This window comes from Lepidothrix coronata, unplaced genomic scaffold, assembly GCF_001604755.1.
Source record: "Lepidothrix coronata isolate B3197 unplaced genomic scaffold, Lepidothrix_coronata-1.0 Scaffold93, whole genome shotgun sequence".
NCBI lineage: Eukaryota > Metazoa > Chordata > Aves > Passeriformes > Pipridae > Lepidothrix > Lepidothrix coronata.
Window position 1 is genome coordinate 2,305,436 of NW_016690273.1, and position 13,508 is coordinate 2,318,943.

Below are 13,508 nucleotides of genomic sequence, written 5' to 3' on the forward strand. Positions count from 1 at the left end.
AGGGAATGCTGTCAATTCCAGACGTAAAAAATGCCAGTAGCAAATTACTGGTTATATTTAATTTGCATGAAGTACATTTGATAAAAATCATCCCCAAACTGGAGGCATTTGAAATAAAAGCACAAAGAGAGCAAGACTTTGGGAGTGAAAAACTGGTAACCACACTGATGGATTTACATTTTGGAAGGAGTTTGACTTATTGCCATATCCCCATCAGAAGAAAAATTCAAATTACTACTCTAAAAGCATAAATGATTGTTGAGAGCTTAACAAAGTCAGTCTTGAAAACAAGGAGGTGTTTAGACTAGAGAAGAGAAGGCTGAGAGGGGATCTCATCAGCCCACACAAATATCTCCAAGGGCTGTCAGAGGATGGTGCCGGGCTCTTTAGTGGTGCCAGTGACAGGACAAGGAGCAGTGGCCATAAACTGAAAGACAACAAGTTCCACCTCACCATGAGGAAGAACTTCTTTCCATGGGGGGTGGCAGAGCACAGGAACAGCTGCCAGAGGAGGGTGTGGAGTCTCCCTGTCTGGAAACATTCCAAACCCACCTGGATGTGTCCCTGTGTCACCTGCTCCAGGTGACCCTGCCTTGGCAGGGGGGTTGGACTGGGTGATCTCCAGAGGTCCCTTCCAACCTCAATTATTCTGTGATTCTGGGATAACAGACGTGCTAAAGGTGCTCTGAGTGCAGCATCTTTGAAATGTTTGGATGTATAGCGAGCAATTATTGACCTCACTGAGTGTGCAATGCCCAGGAAACATTAGCAGTGATAACTGTGTGAATAAATGTGAAGGCAAACACTGCAGCCTCTGAAAACAAATGTTTGACACTCATTTTCCAAAGGCCGCATTAATCCACACTGCAGGGACGTGTTATACCAGAACTGAGGCAAACAGTCCTAACAGGCTTTGAAATCAATATATTTTCACTGATCCCTGCAAGAGCTGCAGTTCAGAGGCTGGTGGAAGGCACAGGATTCTGAGCTGAGTGAAATGCTAGCCAGTGCCAGGTGAATTATCTGCTAAACTGCGAATTCCAGCCAAGGAGAGGCGGCTGGGATTTGTGACACACAGGAACAATTCCTGTTTGAGCAGAAGTGGCTTTCAAGTACAAACTGCTAACTTTTAATTCCCTCCCTACACCCCTATGGCTTTCCACAGGCATGTGGCAAGACAGGAGGACATGAAATGCTCCTGTTGCCTTCCTCTGAAAAGAAAAACTTCCCTTGCTTTTTTGTTGAAAACCAAAAGCACTTGTTTATTCGAAATACCTGTCATTTTATCCCCACTGTTACTCGGAGAACAGAGGTAAGAAAGAAGCAGGGGAACAAACCAGCTGACTGGTTCATCAGAAGATGCTGTGAGCTGCATAAAAAAGGGAATAAATGAAGGCTCGTGTTCTCTGTCTGGAGAGGCAGATGGGGTCTAGGCTGGCCTAGAGGGAGACACCAGCTGTTGCAAACAGTGCTGGGGCCAGCTTATATGTTATTATATTGCTATATTACCAGCACATTCTGATTTCTTAGTTGGAATACTAAAAAACCTGCTTAGTCTTTTATAGAACAATGAGCAGATAATTAGAGAGACCAGAAGCATTATTAATAAGAAAAGCTTGTTTTAAAAAGAGCTCAGCACACTTCTGTCAACCAGCTGACAGGCTCTGCAAATTACTACATGGTACTTCTTTGATGCTGCTCTCTAAAATCCCACTCTGTTCCCTTCAGCCTGACAGTTGCAGACTCAATTAACCTTTGATTAGACCAAAGGGTGCCACTGGTTCTATCCTGGGAATCTCTGCCTTGCTGGTGGATGTTAAAACCCCCAACATTGTTGCAGGTTTTCTGTTTCCCAAAGCACCTCTTGAGACAGATATATTCTCACAGTACATTCCATAAGCTTGTCTCAAAGGGTACCTGAACAGCAAAGTCAGGATCATTCCCCAAAGGAAAGGGAGGACCAGATTTCCTAAGCTAAAGCAAAATTCCTGGAGTAGAGCTTGCAAACAGTGTTCCTTCCCTGCTGTGTGTGGCCACACATTTCTGTAGGCATGCTCTCTTCATGACCAGACAAAGAGCCAATCTTTAGGAAGCGTGTCTGTATGCTCTGTGTTTAAATGCACTTCAAACAGGCACAGAATATTAAATGTGGCTGCAAAAAAAAGAAAAAAAAAAGAAAAGAATAATCTTCGAACTGAACAGAAACATGTTCTGAAATCTGAAATCATCTTGGCTTTCTCTGCTGTTTCACAGCCAAAAGCTGCAAGAATGTTTTTGTTTATAAACCCCCACCTCACTCCAAAAAAGCCCTTGTCAGCAATCTTTGTAAGGAAACAAAAAGCAGCAAAGTTCTCTCTTAGGCATTTACTGCCTTTGTTCCTCCATTTAACTGTTTTAAGAAGCCATATACAGATTGTCAGCTTGGTTTTAATTCCATCTACTTCAGCTATTGGTTTGATGTATAATCATCTTCAGCGCAGACATAGTGAATTTGATGTAAAATCAGGCTCTGTGAGACCAACCACACCATGGGAAAAATCAGTGTGATGTTATTAAGCACTTCGAGGGGTGCCTTTCGCCTACATCATTAGAAAAATTAGGTCTCAGCAAGAAGAAGCAGCAGCAGTTGGAATGACATGCATTTGTAACCACCTTATGAATGATTTATGTCCCCGTTTTGCCACAGATTTCATCTTTTACTCGCACAGAACTTATCAAACACGATGTACAAAACCAGCATTAACTGGAATGACTCACAGAGCGCTCGGGGAGGAGCTTCCCCAGTGCCACAGAAGAGCTGATGAGCCTTCAGGTTTATTTTGTGTTGGTTTTACAGCAGCCTGAATGCCCCTGCCCATTTTTCTGTGCACAGTGAAAGTACAACTAAGAGTTAGTTTTAGCCCGAAATGTTTACAGTGGGAGTTTCAGGTGGGGGACAGCGAACACAAGGAAAGGGAGCACATGAGGTAACAGCAACACTTGGTGTGTGTATCGAAGTCAAAGCTGTTGTGGTTCAAGGCACAACAGATGCCTAATCGTTATCTGTGCCCTGTGGCCTCAGGGCGAGGTTAGAGGATGGCAAATGAGGGAGGAAAGGCTATTGAGATGCAATTATCTGTACGCCAGGTTTAATTTGCACACTCTAATCTGCACAGGCTTTCTATCCCAGCAGTGCTCCATCACCACTTGGTGAGGCTCAGCAGCTTCAGGCAGGTTCAGACCCCACTGGCTGGGCAAAAAGTGAATTAGAGAGGGGAGACAGGGAGAGCAAAGGCAGCTCCTCACTTGCACCACCTGCCTCTAGGGGTGAGTTTGTGCTTTCCCTCTGCTTCTGAGGATCCCATGAGAGGGACCCGCAATAAACACTTGTGTGCAAGGGCAGAGAGACACCAGGGGAGGTCAAACCCCAGTGGGTACAGCCGGGGGTCAGGGCTGACACCATTCCAGGGGGCAGTGCCAGGGGACAGGAGCAGGCACAGCTCTGTGTCAGGCTGGAGCTGAGCTGGGCCCTCTACAGGGGCTGCTCTCTAGGATCAAAACACCTCCTCTGGCCTTTCTGCTGCACAAGGAAAATGGGACATGAGAAAAGATTTGTGTCTCTTGCAAACTATTACCAGCTGGACTCATCACTTACTCTTTCTGTGTCCCCACTTTCAAAGGCTTTCTTTTCTGCCCCTGTTCTTACACAAATTAGAATTCTGAGGTTGTGCTGTCCATACACTGTTAGGGTCCCCTAAAAATTACAGACCCTATTGAACATTTTCAACCATTTGATACAGGATTTTCTCTGAGTTTTGTAAACCTCAGTGACTGGGTAGAGAGATAAGGTTTTATTAATTCTTTTTTTGGGTCAATTATGTTATTGCACAGTGGAGAATCCATATTAAAAGAAATGGCTTTAGAAATACCCAATTGCAGGGAGCTTTTTGATGAGATCTTGTCAGTCCTGGGAAATGCAACCACTTTCAGCAGTTCATCTGCCCCATCCCTGGAAGTGTCCAAGGCCAGGTTGGATGGGGCTTGGAGCAAACTGGGATAGTGGAAGGTGTCCCTGCCCAAGGCAGGGAGTGGAACTGGATGAGTTTAAGGTGCCTTTCAACCCAGACCATTCCACAATCCTTAAATATCCCAAGAAACAGAAGCCAAAACAAAGGCTTTTGACATTCAGTGTTTTGTCCTTTCTCCAAGGCACAGCACAGTCCCACTCAGAGGAGGCGGATTATACAACAGGAACTATGGAAGCACAGTAAGTAGAGACCTTCTTCAGGGTCTGGAGAAGAAAAACCAGTGATTTTTAATGTGCAAGAAGCCTCAAGATTATAACATATTGAGAAGATGACTTTCAAATAATTGAATTTTTTCCAGCATAGGCTGGAAGAGACTTCCAGAGGCCATTCAATCCTGCTTCCCACTCAACACCAGATCAGGTCAGCTGGCTTTCTCTAATCATAACTCAAAAGTCAGATATTCTACAACTTCCTATTTCAGTGTTGTGCCAGGGAAAAAAGTGGAAAAAAAAAAAGAAAGATGGCTGTATCAAGCTATTTCTGCTCACTTTTGGATTCTGGTCCTTGAAAGTTTTCATATTAAAGCATTTATTTGCAGTGCTGAAGGCTAGAACCAGAATAATTCTTCAGAAAAAAAAAACTTCAGCTGTTTCTGCAGAAGGGTGACTTCACCAACTCAACCTCTGAGAAACACACTTGTGACCATGAGACTCAGGAAAAATTGCAAGATTTTGCAACCCCACTTCTATCAAATGTTATTTTTCTTCCTACTTTACTGAAACTCCACAAGCCTGGCAAAAATCTTTGCTGTTCTGAAACACTCTGAGCTAGAATTTCACCTCTGGAGCCTCAGCAGAGAGTGACTGACTGACAGATACCTCATGTCACAACTAACACTATGTCAGCCTTGTATTTAAAATAGTCTTATGAATTTTAAAGAGCCTTTTCCGAGCATCAAGACAGCGGTTTATGGCTAAAAATATATCAATACAAATTAAATATTTGCACGACAAGGGTGACTTTAATTAAAAACCTTTGGCAATAGTTTAAATCACATCCATGAAAACAGTCATTGAAGAATGAAGTGACTCATACCAATTGACTCTCATAGTTCAACATGATTGGAATGGATGTCTGGGGTTTTAACCCTGAAGAAAAACTGATTGTAAGATTCTTTTAATAAACAGTAAAGTAGCTGAGCCAAAACTGAAATATAATTCTGAGAAGTAATAAATTTATATTTGCTTGAAATGGAAATGATTTTGATGTGGCACAGATGGGTTTTTCTGCACGTCAGATGAAAAGCCCTCAAGTGCAGTGGAAACGTCCAGGTCCCCATGAGGTTTGCAGGATATTCAGGAGCTCAGCTGAATGAATCTTGGGAATATGCACAAGTTCCTGTCTCTTCAGTCACACTCCCCTAGAAAGGAATTTAAGCATCCTGCATTTCCCAGCTGTCTCTTCCAGTGTTGTATCTGGGGGATATGGGAATGCCTTGGTGTGTGCACATCACGTTTCCTCTGCAGAGCTGGTCAAGGCCTGTCAGACCTACACTTGTTTGCCATAATTCTGCCTTGTAGCTAACAAACATCCTTCTGAGAGATAATCTACATTCTCCTTTAAATTTGGGGCCAAAAAGTGTGGGGTTTTTGTTTGTTTGTTTGGTTTGTCTTATTTGGTGTTGGGTAATTATCATCATCATCATTGTTATAATTATTATCATTATTATTTATTTTTTGAAGCCGGTTTTCTTCACTATAATCCCCCACTGCAAAAGCAGTGAATGAGTGTGTAATGGAGTAACAGCCATGGAGCTGGTGTTGTTAAAATCATTATACACACAGTTGTAGGATGTGTTAGAGGTCTGAACAGGCCCTGCTCAAGCTTGGTGTGTCTAGAGAATAAATTTAATGGTTATACATTCCTCAGCCAGTTGTGAGGAGAGTGTTGTGTACCCCTTTCCTCCTGCCTGACAAGCTACTGGATGCTCAGGGATGTGGGAACCTGGGCCACGTACCGTCACTACAAAGAGGTGCTTTCTCCTCATTTTCCTTTCTCCATTGTGGCCACAGTGTTATCTCTCCACCTCTGGCCTCCCATGCGTTGACAGGAGTCAGGACTTGAGCAGTGCATGATTTCCCAGAGGAACACACACCCTCTCACTGGTGATGAGAAGGTAGGAAATGCCCCAACACACACCGAGGTGGAAAACAAAGCCCAGCACGTTGTTGTATCCCAGGGAATAACCCAGGCTTTTCAGGATGCAAATCAGGGAAGAAAAGAAGGATGTGTTGCTGTCAGAACTCTTTCTGCAGAGTGTGTGACTGCAAGAGGTTGTAATTATTTAACGTTTTGGTTTCCACTTTCCTCCAGAGGTACAGCCTTCCTGCCTGAGCAGCTGCTGCTCCCCGGCACAGTCACTGCAGCAAATTGCACCTCAAAAAACCAAAAAAGCTTGGTTATAATGAACTTATTGTTCTGTTTGCAAGTCTCGGCATTCACTCAGGAACATGAGTGTGTGGTTTGTGTGCAGACCACCGGCACCCAAACACTCAGCCTGCGCTTGCATTTTCCAGCTCCTGCAGGCTCTCCTCCTCATCTCCAGACCCCTCATCATTGTTGTGACGCTCTCCAGCAGCTCCTTGTCATTCACACACTGTCATTCTCTTTGATCTCCTTGTTAATGATGCTACACCTTCCATATAACCCAGGGAAAAAGGGGAAAAAAAAGTGGAAGGGTGGAAGGGTTTATTTTACCTGGCAAGAACTCAGCTTGCTTTTCCTGCTGGGTAAACAGCATGAATGTATGATTGTATTTATTCATTTACATTTGTCATGTTTCATTTTAGTAAAAAGGGGGTAAAACCTAAAAAAAATTTAGTGTCTCCACTTTTTTGGGGTCCCTGATTCCTTCAGGAGAGGAATGGGGCAGAGCTGCCACACTTAACTCCAGGATGTGCCAAGGAGGAGACAGAAGATGAGCCTGTGCTAAAAGCACTGGCTGTGAAGATGGCAGGGAAACAAACTGCTGGATTTTCTTAGAAGTGAACAAAGTGAATGCATTTTGCAGTGAGCACCTTCTAAGCCTTTTCATTAAATGAATTTTCCTGCAGTTCCAAACAAAGCTTTACTGAATGATTTTTGCTTTCCAACGGCTGTAACAGAGCCAGGAGCATCATCACCGAGGTTTCTGTTGTCATGCACACAGTAGACACATAACCAGTTGAGGGGTTTAGGTCACAAAGGAAATTTTACATTCTCTGAACAGGACAAAAAGCTGAAAATATGACTTTACCATCGGGAGTTTCGAAGTTTATGAGGTTATTCCTTCCTTTCCTGTGAGTGTCCTTCCTGTTCTAGAGGGACACCCCTGTGCCCACCTTGCCCTGGCTGCCCTTGCTGGCCAATGGGAAGCTTCAGCTGTGGCTGCATTTCAGGATTTGCTGATTTATTGCCTATGAATGCCTTATAAATCTCCCAGGTTTGCTGAAGACCTAACATTTTCAAAACAAGGACAACGTGTTTTTCCATTTTGCTAAGTGTTGAGGATCAGACTTGACAAATAATCTTTTCTGAGGGAGCAGTTTGCCATTAGAAAAGTCACATTTCTTCTCAGAGACAACACATTACTTGGAGAAAGACCAATATAAATCTATATGCAGATTATGCAGCAATTTTGGCCCATGGGAGCCTCTGAATCTGCTGACGCAGCCACCCACTTATTGTCAGTGACATCTAATCATTTTGCAAATTTTCATCTTTCTTGTTGTCTATTTAGACTTTTATTTTTTTTTTTGAAGATGTGTCCTTGAAAGCAACTACAATGAAAACATGGAATAAAAATGTTTCTGTTGCTTGGTTAGTTCTATTTTCTTCTTGCATATGCACAGATGTGCTATAGTTCTGCAAGCTTGTTTATGAGGAAAAGTCAATACCTGCTTATTAATGGAAAAATGTTGCTAATTTTAGACTGAAAACTCTCAGTATCTCCAGGATTAGCAACCCCACCCTGGCAGAAAGAAGCCACAAATATTCTCAGGAAGACCTGGGTGCTTTATCCAAAGGCAGCAGGTATGATGAGTCTGCAGGGCTGGCATTCCCTGTGCCCCCAAAATCCAAACAAACACTCCCACCGTGCACACACACACGCTGATAAATCCCTTTGCCTCCCAGGCTGAGTTTAGTGACAAACTACCTGCAATTTAGAAATGGGAAGAGCTTGAAGAGCTGACTTCTGCTGCGTGTTGGCAAACTCACCGTGTCCCCGAAGTCCTGCAGCTCAACACTGACATCCCATGGCTCGTCCTAAAAACCCCAGAGGGAGAGGGACCTGCAGCTCCAGAATTACTAAACCTGCGGTGTGATTTTTTTTTCCCCCTGCAGCTTGGTCCAGGTCCCTCGGCTGAGGGAGCTAAAGCAGAGGCTCAGGGATGCAAGGCTTGCAGAATTCCCAAATATTTGTGAATCGTGACAGTTGTGTAGCTTGTTTAATGAAAATATTGATTTTAAATACCAACTGTAGGAGTCTAAACAACAGATACAGATACATACAAACAGATAATTTTAAAGACAACTGACCAAAGGGTGATCGACCTAAAGCAACTTTGGGAAAAAGTGATATCCCATCATGTTTTCCACCTCTGATTGTAGCATATCAAAGGCTGAACTTATAGGAAATTAAATGGGGCACTGTCCAAGTTTTTGCCTTTTTTTTTTTTTTTTTTTTTTTTTTTGCAATCAATTGTTCCCTTGTTTGGCTAAGGGATGCTGTACAGATATGTAAGAGCAAAGAGATAATGAGGGGATTTTAGAAAGATCACAGATGCACCTGTGAAAAAAAATAATCAAAGGCTAATTCAGAGTTTTGGAAAAAAAAAGAGGCTGCATCTTTTTTTATATTAGTATTTCACACTTACAAAATAATTAGTGGAGGAGAAGGATCTGACAAGAGACTGGAGATCCTTATCAGCTTATTAAACCAGACGAGCTCAGTTTTTCCAGCTGTAAATTAAATATCTACAATTGCATCTGCTAGGACAAAACTTTGACCCAAGAAACAAGGATGTGGTCAAAAGCAGAGTCAAAAAATGGAGATGTAAGTCCGAAAAGAATCCACTCACCTCCTAAAGAAGTTAGGAGTCATGTGGATCATGGGCTGATTTCAGGAATCAAGTTCCCAGCAGTTAACCTAATTTGCTGAGGTCACATTTTACATGGATTTATGCAAGAAGTGGTGAGGGCTGCACTGAAGTGCCCGGGGCTCTAATTTTGATGCATATTGATAACACATTAAGGCAGCTGTAGAGTTCCAAGCCACAAGGCAGTGACACACTTTGGGGTTCCCGTGAGATGGGAGGTATGATATGACTTAATATCCACTCATGGAATAACCAGAGTGGACCTGAAGCTCCCTCAGGATTGCACTCTGGTCATTCCCTTATCCAAGCCAGAGCAGAGCTGACATTTTCTGTTTAACAGTCTGAGATGTTGCTGCAAATATAATGTCTGACAAGTCAGTGCTTATCTGTGATTTTAGGGAAGGAGTCTGATGGTTGTGCCTGAGCCAGCAGCCCTTTTCACCACGGTGGATATTCCTTCACTCACACTTCACATCTGGAAAGCAAAAATACAGCTGCTCCCACAGCTGGCAATAGTAGTGAGTAGATTTTGCACCTAGTGGGGCAAACAGGGAAATTTTTCATTTCTCCCTTTTCTGTATCTTTTCAGATGTGAAAACTCAGATATTCTGGGGCATGGAACTCCCAAATCTCTGGTTAGTTGTATGGATATTTTAATCTCTGGAAGTCACCTGCAGTCAAGAGACTGGAAACACAAAACTGAAGTAGTTTAGAGACCATGTTTGATCATACGGGTCTCAGTAGGCTTATTTTTCACTACAGCATTTTACATATCACATTTTTATTGTGAATTAATGGAAGATTTGCATCTTTAGGAACTTCTTGTTGACCAGAGTTAACAAGTTATGTGTGTCCACTTCTCTTCTCTGTCATGAATTTCTACATTTTGGGATTTTCTTTACTTAATAGTATATATTATATAACATTGGTACGACAGAAAGGGGGGAAATAAAACATGCGTCATCCAAAACAGAGCCCCAGAACTCTGCTGTTTTCTCTGGTAAAAAGTGAAATAAAGACTCTAAAAGCAAGCCTAGAGGGTTTTTTTGGGTTTTGGGTTTTTTTGTTTGTTTTTTTTTGCTTTACCTAAACAATAATGATGGAAAAATCCAGAGGAGTTTGGTAGTTTGGGGTTTGCTCGGGGTAAACAAAGCTTGAAAAAGAATTTTGAGCTCCTAAATGACACCGAGGTTCTGCCAAAAAGGAATCAATTGTGCTAAACACTTGGAGCAAGGAGATTGATTCCTTTGCAGTCTTGCCATGCAAGGTTGTCTCCTGTGGAAAGCTCTTCCCGTGGGATTTGCTTGGATACAAGGAATAGTACCAAAATTAGCAACCTGAAGTTTCTCACACCAATTTCCAGAGCTCATCCCATGCTACCCTTGACTTTTGGGCAGAACCCCTGGGCCTACCAAGCAGCTCCTGGGCTGCTCTTGCCCTTGATCACTGATATATTCCATGAGACCCTTGAATCTTAATACTGGGTACAAGACCAGTGAAATGAATCTTTTGGAACGTTTTAAGGTTATGTGATCTTTTCAGATCTATTTAGCACTGCCTGCTTCATGCCAGAGAGGATTATCTATTCTAGCTGAGTAAAAAGGAATTGGGATAGTTTAAAAAAAACAACTTTAAATCAAAACAAACACGGAGTCATTAAAATGCTATGATGAATTAAGAAATTGTTTGCTTAAATATATTGATTTTTGTGGCTTAGTAAATCAAGAGCTGTTGTAGTCTCCATGGAAAAACAAGCTCCACTTGTCGACCTTTATATTTATGTGCAAGAACATCAGAAGGGGACTAACACATTGTCTGCCTGTAAACTTTAACAAATGAAATACATTATTTTGACGCCTTTTGCATTTATTGTGGTAACAAATCCGCACATTCCTCATGCAGCCAGAAATTCAGGATNATTATCATCATCATCATTGTTATAATTATTATCATTATTATTTATTTTTTGAAGCCGGTTTTCTTCACTATAATCCCCCACTGCAAAAGCAGTGAATGAGTGTGTAATGGAGTAACAGCCATGGAGCTGGTGTTGTTAAAATCATTATACACACAGTTGTAGGATGTGTTAGAGGTCTGAACAGGCCCTGCTCAAGCTTGGTGTGTCTAGAGAATAAATTTAATGGTTATACATTCCTCAGCCAGTTGTGAGGAGAGTGTTGTGTACCCCTTTCCTCCTGCCTGACAAGCTACTGGATGCTCAGGGATGTGGGAACCTGGGCCACGTACCGTCACTACAAAGAGGTGCTTTCTCCTCATTTTCCTTTCTCCATTGTGGCCACAGTGTTATCTCTCCACCTCTGGCCTCCCATGCGTTGACAGGAGTCAGGACTTGAGCAGTGCATGATTTCCCAGAGGAACACACACCCTCTCACTGGTGATGAGAAGGTAGGAAATGCCCCAACACACACCGAGGTGGAAAACAAAGCCCAGCACGTTGTTGTATCCCAGGGAATAACCCAGGCTTTTCAGGATGCAAATCAGGGAAGAAAAGAAGGATGTGTTGCTGTCAGAACTCTTTCTGCAGAGTGTGTGACTGCAAGAGGTTGTAATTATTTAACGTTTTGGTTTCCACTTTCCTCCAGAGGTACAGCCTTCCTGCCTGAGCAGCTGCTGCTCCCCGGCACAGTCACTGCAGCAAATTGCACCTCAAAAAACCAAAAAAGCTTGGTTATAATGAACTTATTGTTCTGTTTGCAAGTCTCGGCATTCACTCAGGAACATGAGTGTGTGGTTTGTGTGCAGACCACTGGCACCCAAACACTCAGCCTGCGCTTGCATTTTCCAGCTCCTGCAGGCTCTCCTCCTCATCTCCAGACCCCTCATCATTGTTGTGACGCTCTCCAGCAGCTCCTTGTCATTCACACACTGTCATTCTCTTTGATCTCCTTGTTAATGATGCTACACCTTCCATATAACCCAGGGAAAAAGGGGAAAAAAAAGTGGAAGGGTGGAAGGGTTTATTTTACCTGGCAAGAACTCAGCTTGCTTTTCCTGCTGGGTAAACAGCATGAATGTATGATTGTATTTATTCATTTACATTTGTCATGTTTCATTTTAGTAAAAAGGGGGTAAAACCTAAAAAAAATTTAGTGTCTCCACTTTTTTGGGGTCCCTGATTCCTTCAGGAGAGGAATGGGGCAGAGCTGCCACACTTAACTCCAGGATGTGCCAAGGAGGAGACAGAAGATGAGCCTGTGCTAAAAGCACTGGCTGTGAAGATGGCAGGGAAACAAACTGCTGGATTTTCTTAGAAGTGAACAAAGTGAATGCATTTTGCAGTGAGCACCTTCTAAGCCTTTTCATTAAATGAATTTTCCTGCAGTTCCAAACAAAGCTTTACTGAATGATTTTTGCTTTCCAACGGCTGTAACAGAGCCAGGAGCATCATCACCGAGGTTTCTGTTGTCATGCACACAGTAGACACATAACCAGTTGAGGGGTTTAGGTCACAAAGGAAATTTTACATTCTCTGAACAGGACAAAAAGCTGAAAATATGACTTTACCATCGGGAGTTTCGAAGTTTATGAGGTTATTCCTTCCTTTCCTGTGAGTGTCCTTCCTGTTCTAGAGGGACACCCCTGTGCCCACCTTGCCCTGGCTGCCCTTGCTGGCCAATGGGAAGCTTCAGCTGTGGCTGCATTTCAGGATTTGCTGATTTATTGCCTATGAATGCCTTATAAATCTCCCAGGTTTGCTGAAGACCTAACATTTTCAAAACAAGGACAACGTGTTTTTCCATTTTGCTAAGTGTTGAGGATCAGACTTGACAAATAATCTTTTCTGAGGGAGCAGTTTGCCATTAGAAAAGTCACATTTCTTCTCAGAGACAACACATTACTTGGAGAAAGACCAATATAAATCTATATGCAGATTATGCAGCAATTTTGGCCCATGGGAGCCTCTGAATCTGCTGACGCAGCCACCCACTTATTGTCAGTGACATCTAATCATTTTGCAAATTTTCATCTTTCTTGTTGTCTATTTAGACTTTTATTTTTTTTTTTGAAGATGTGTCCTTGAAAGCAACTACAATGAAAACATGGAATAAAAATGTTTCTGTTGCTTGGTTAGTTCTATTTTCTTCTTGCATATGCACAGATGTGCTATAGTTCTGCAAGCTTGTTTATGAGGAAAAGTCAATACCTGCTTATTAATGGAAAAATGTTGCTAATTTTAGACTGAAAACTCTCAGTATCTCCAGGATTAGCAACCCCACCCTGGCAGAAAGAAGCCACAAATATTCTCAGGAAGACCTGGGTGCTTTATCCAAAGGCAGCAGGTATGATGAGTCTGCAGGGCTGGCATTCCCTGTGCCCCCAAAATCCAAACAAACACTCCCAC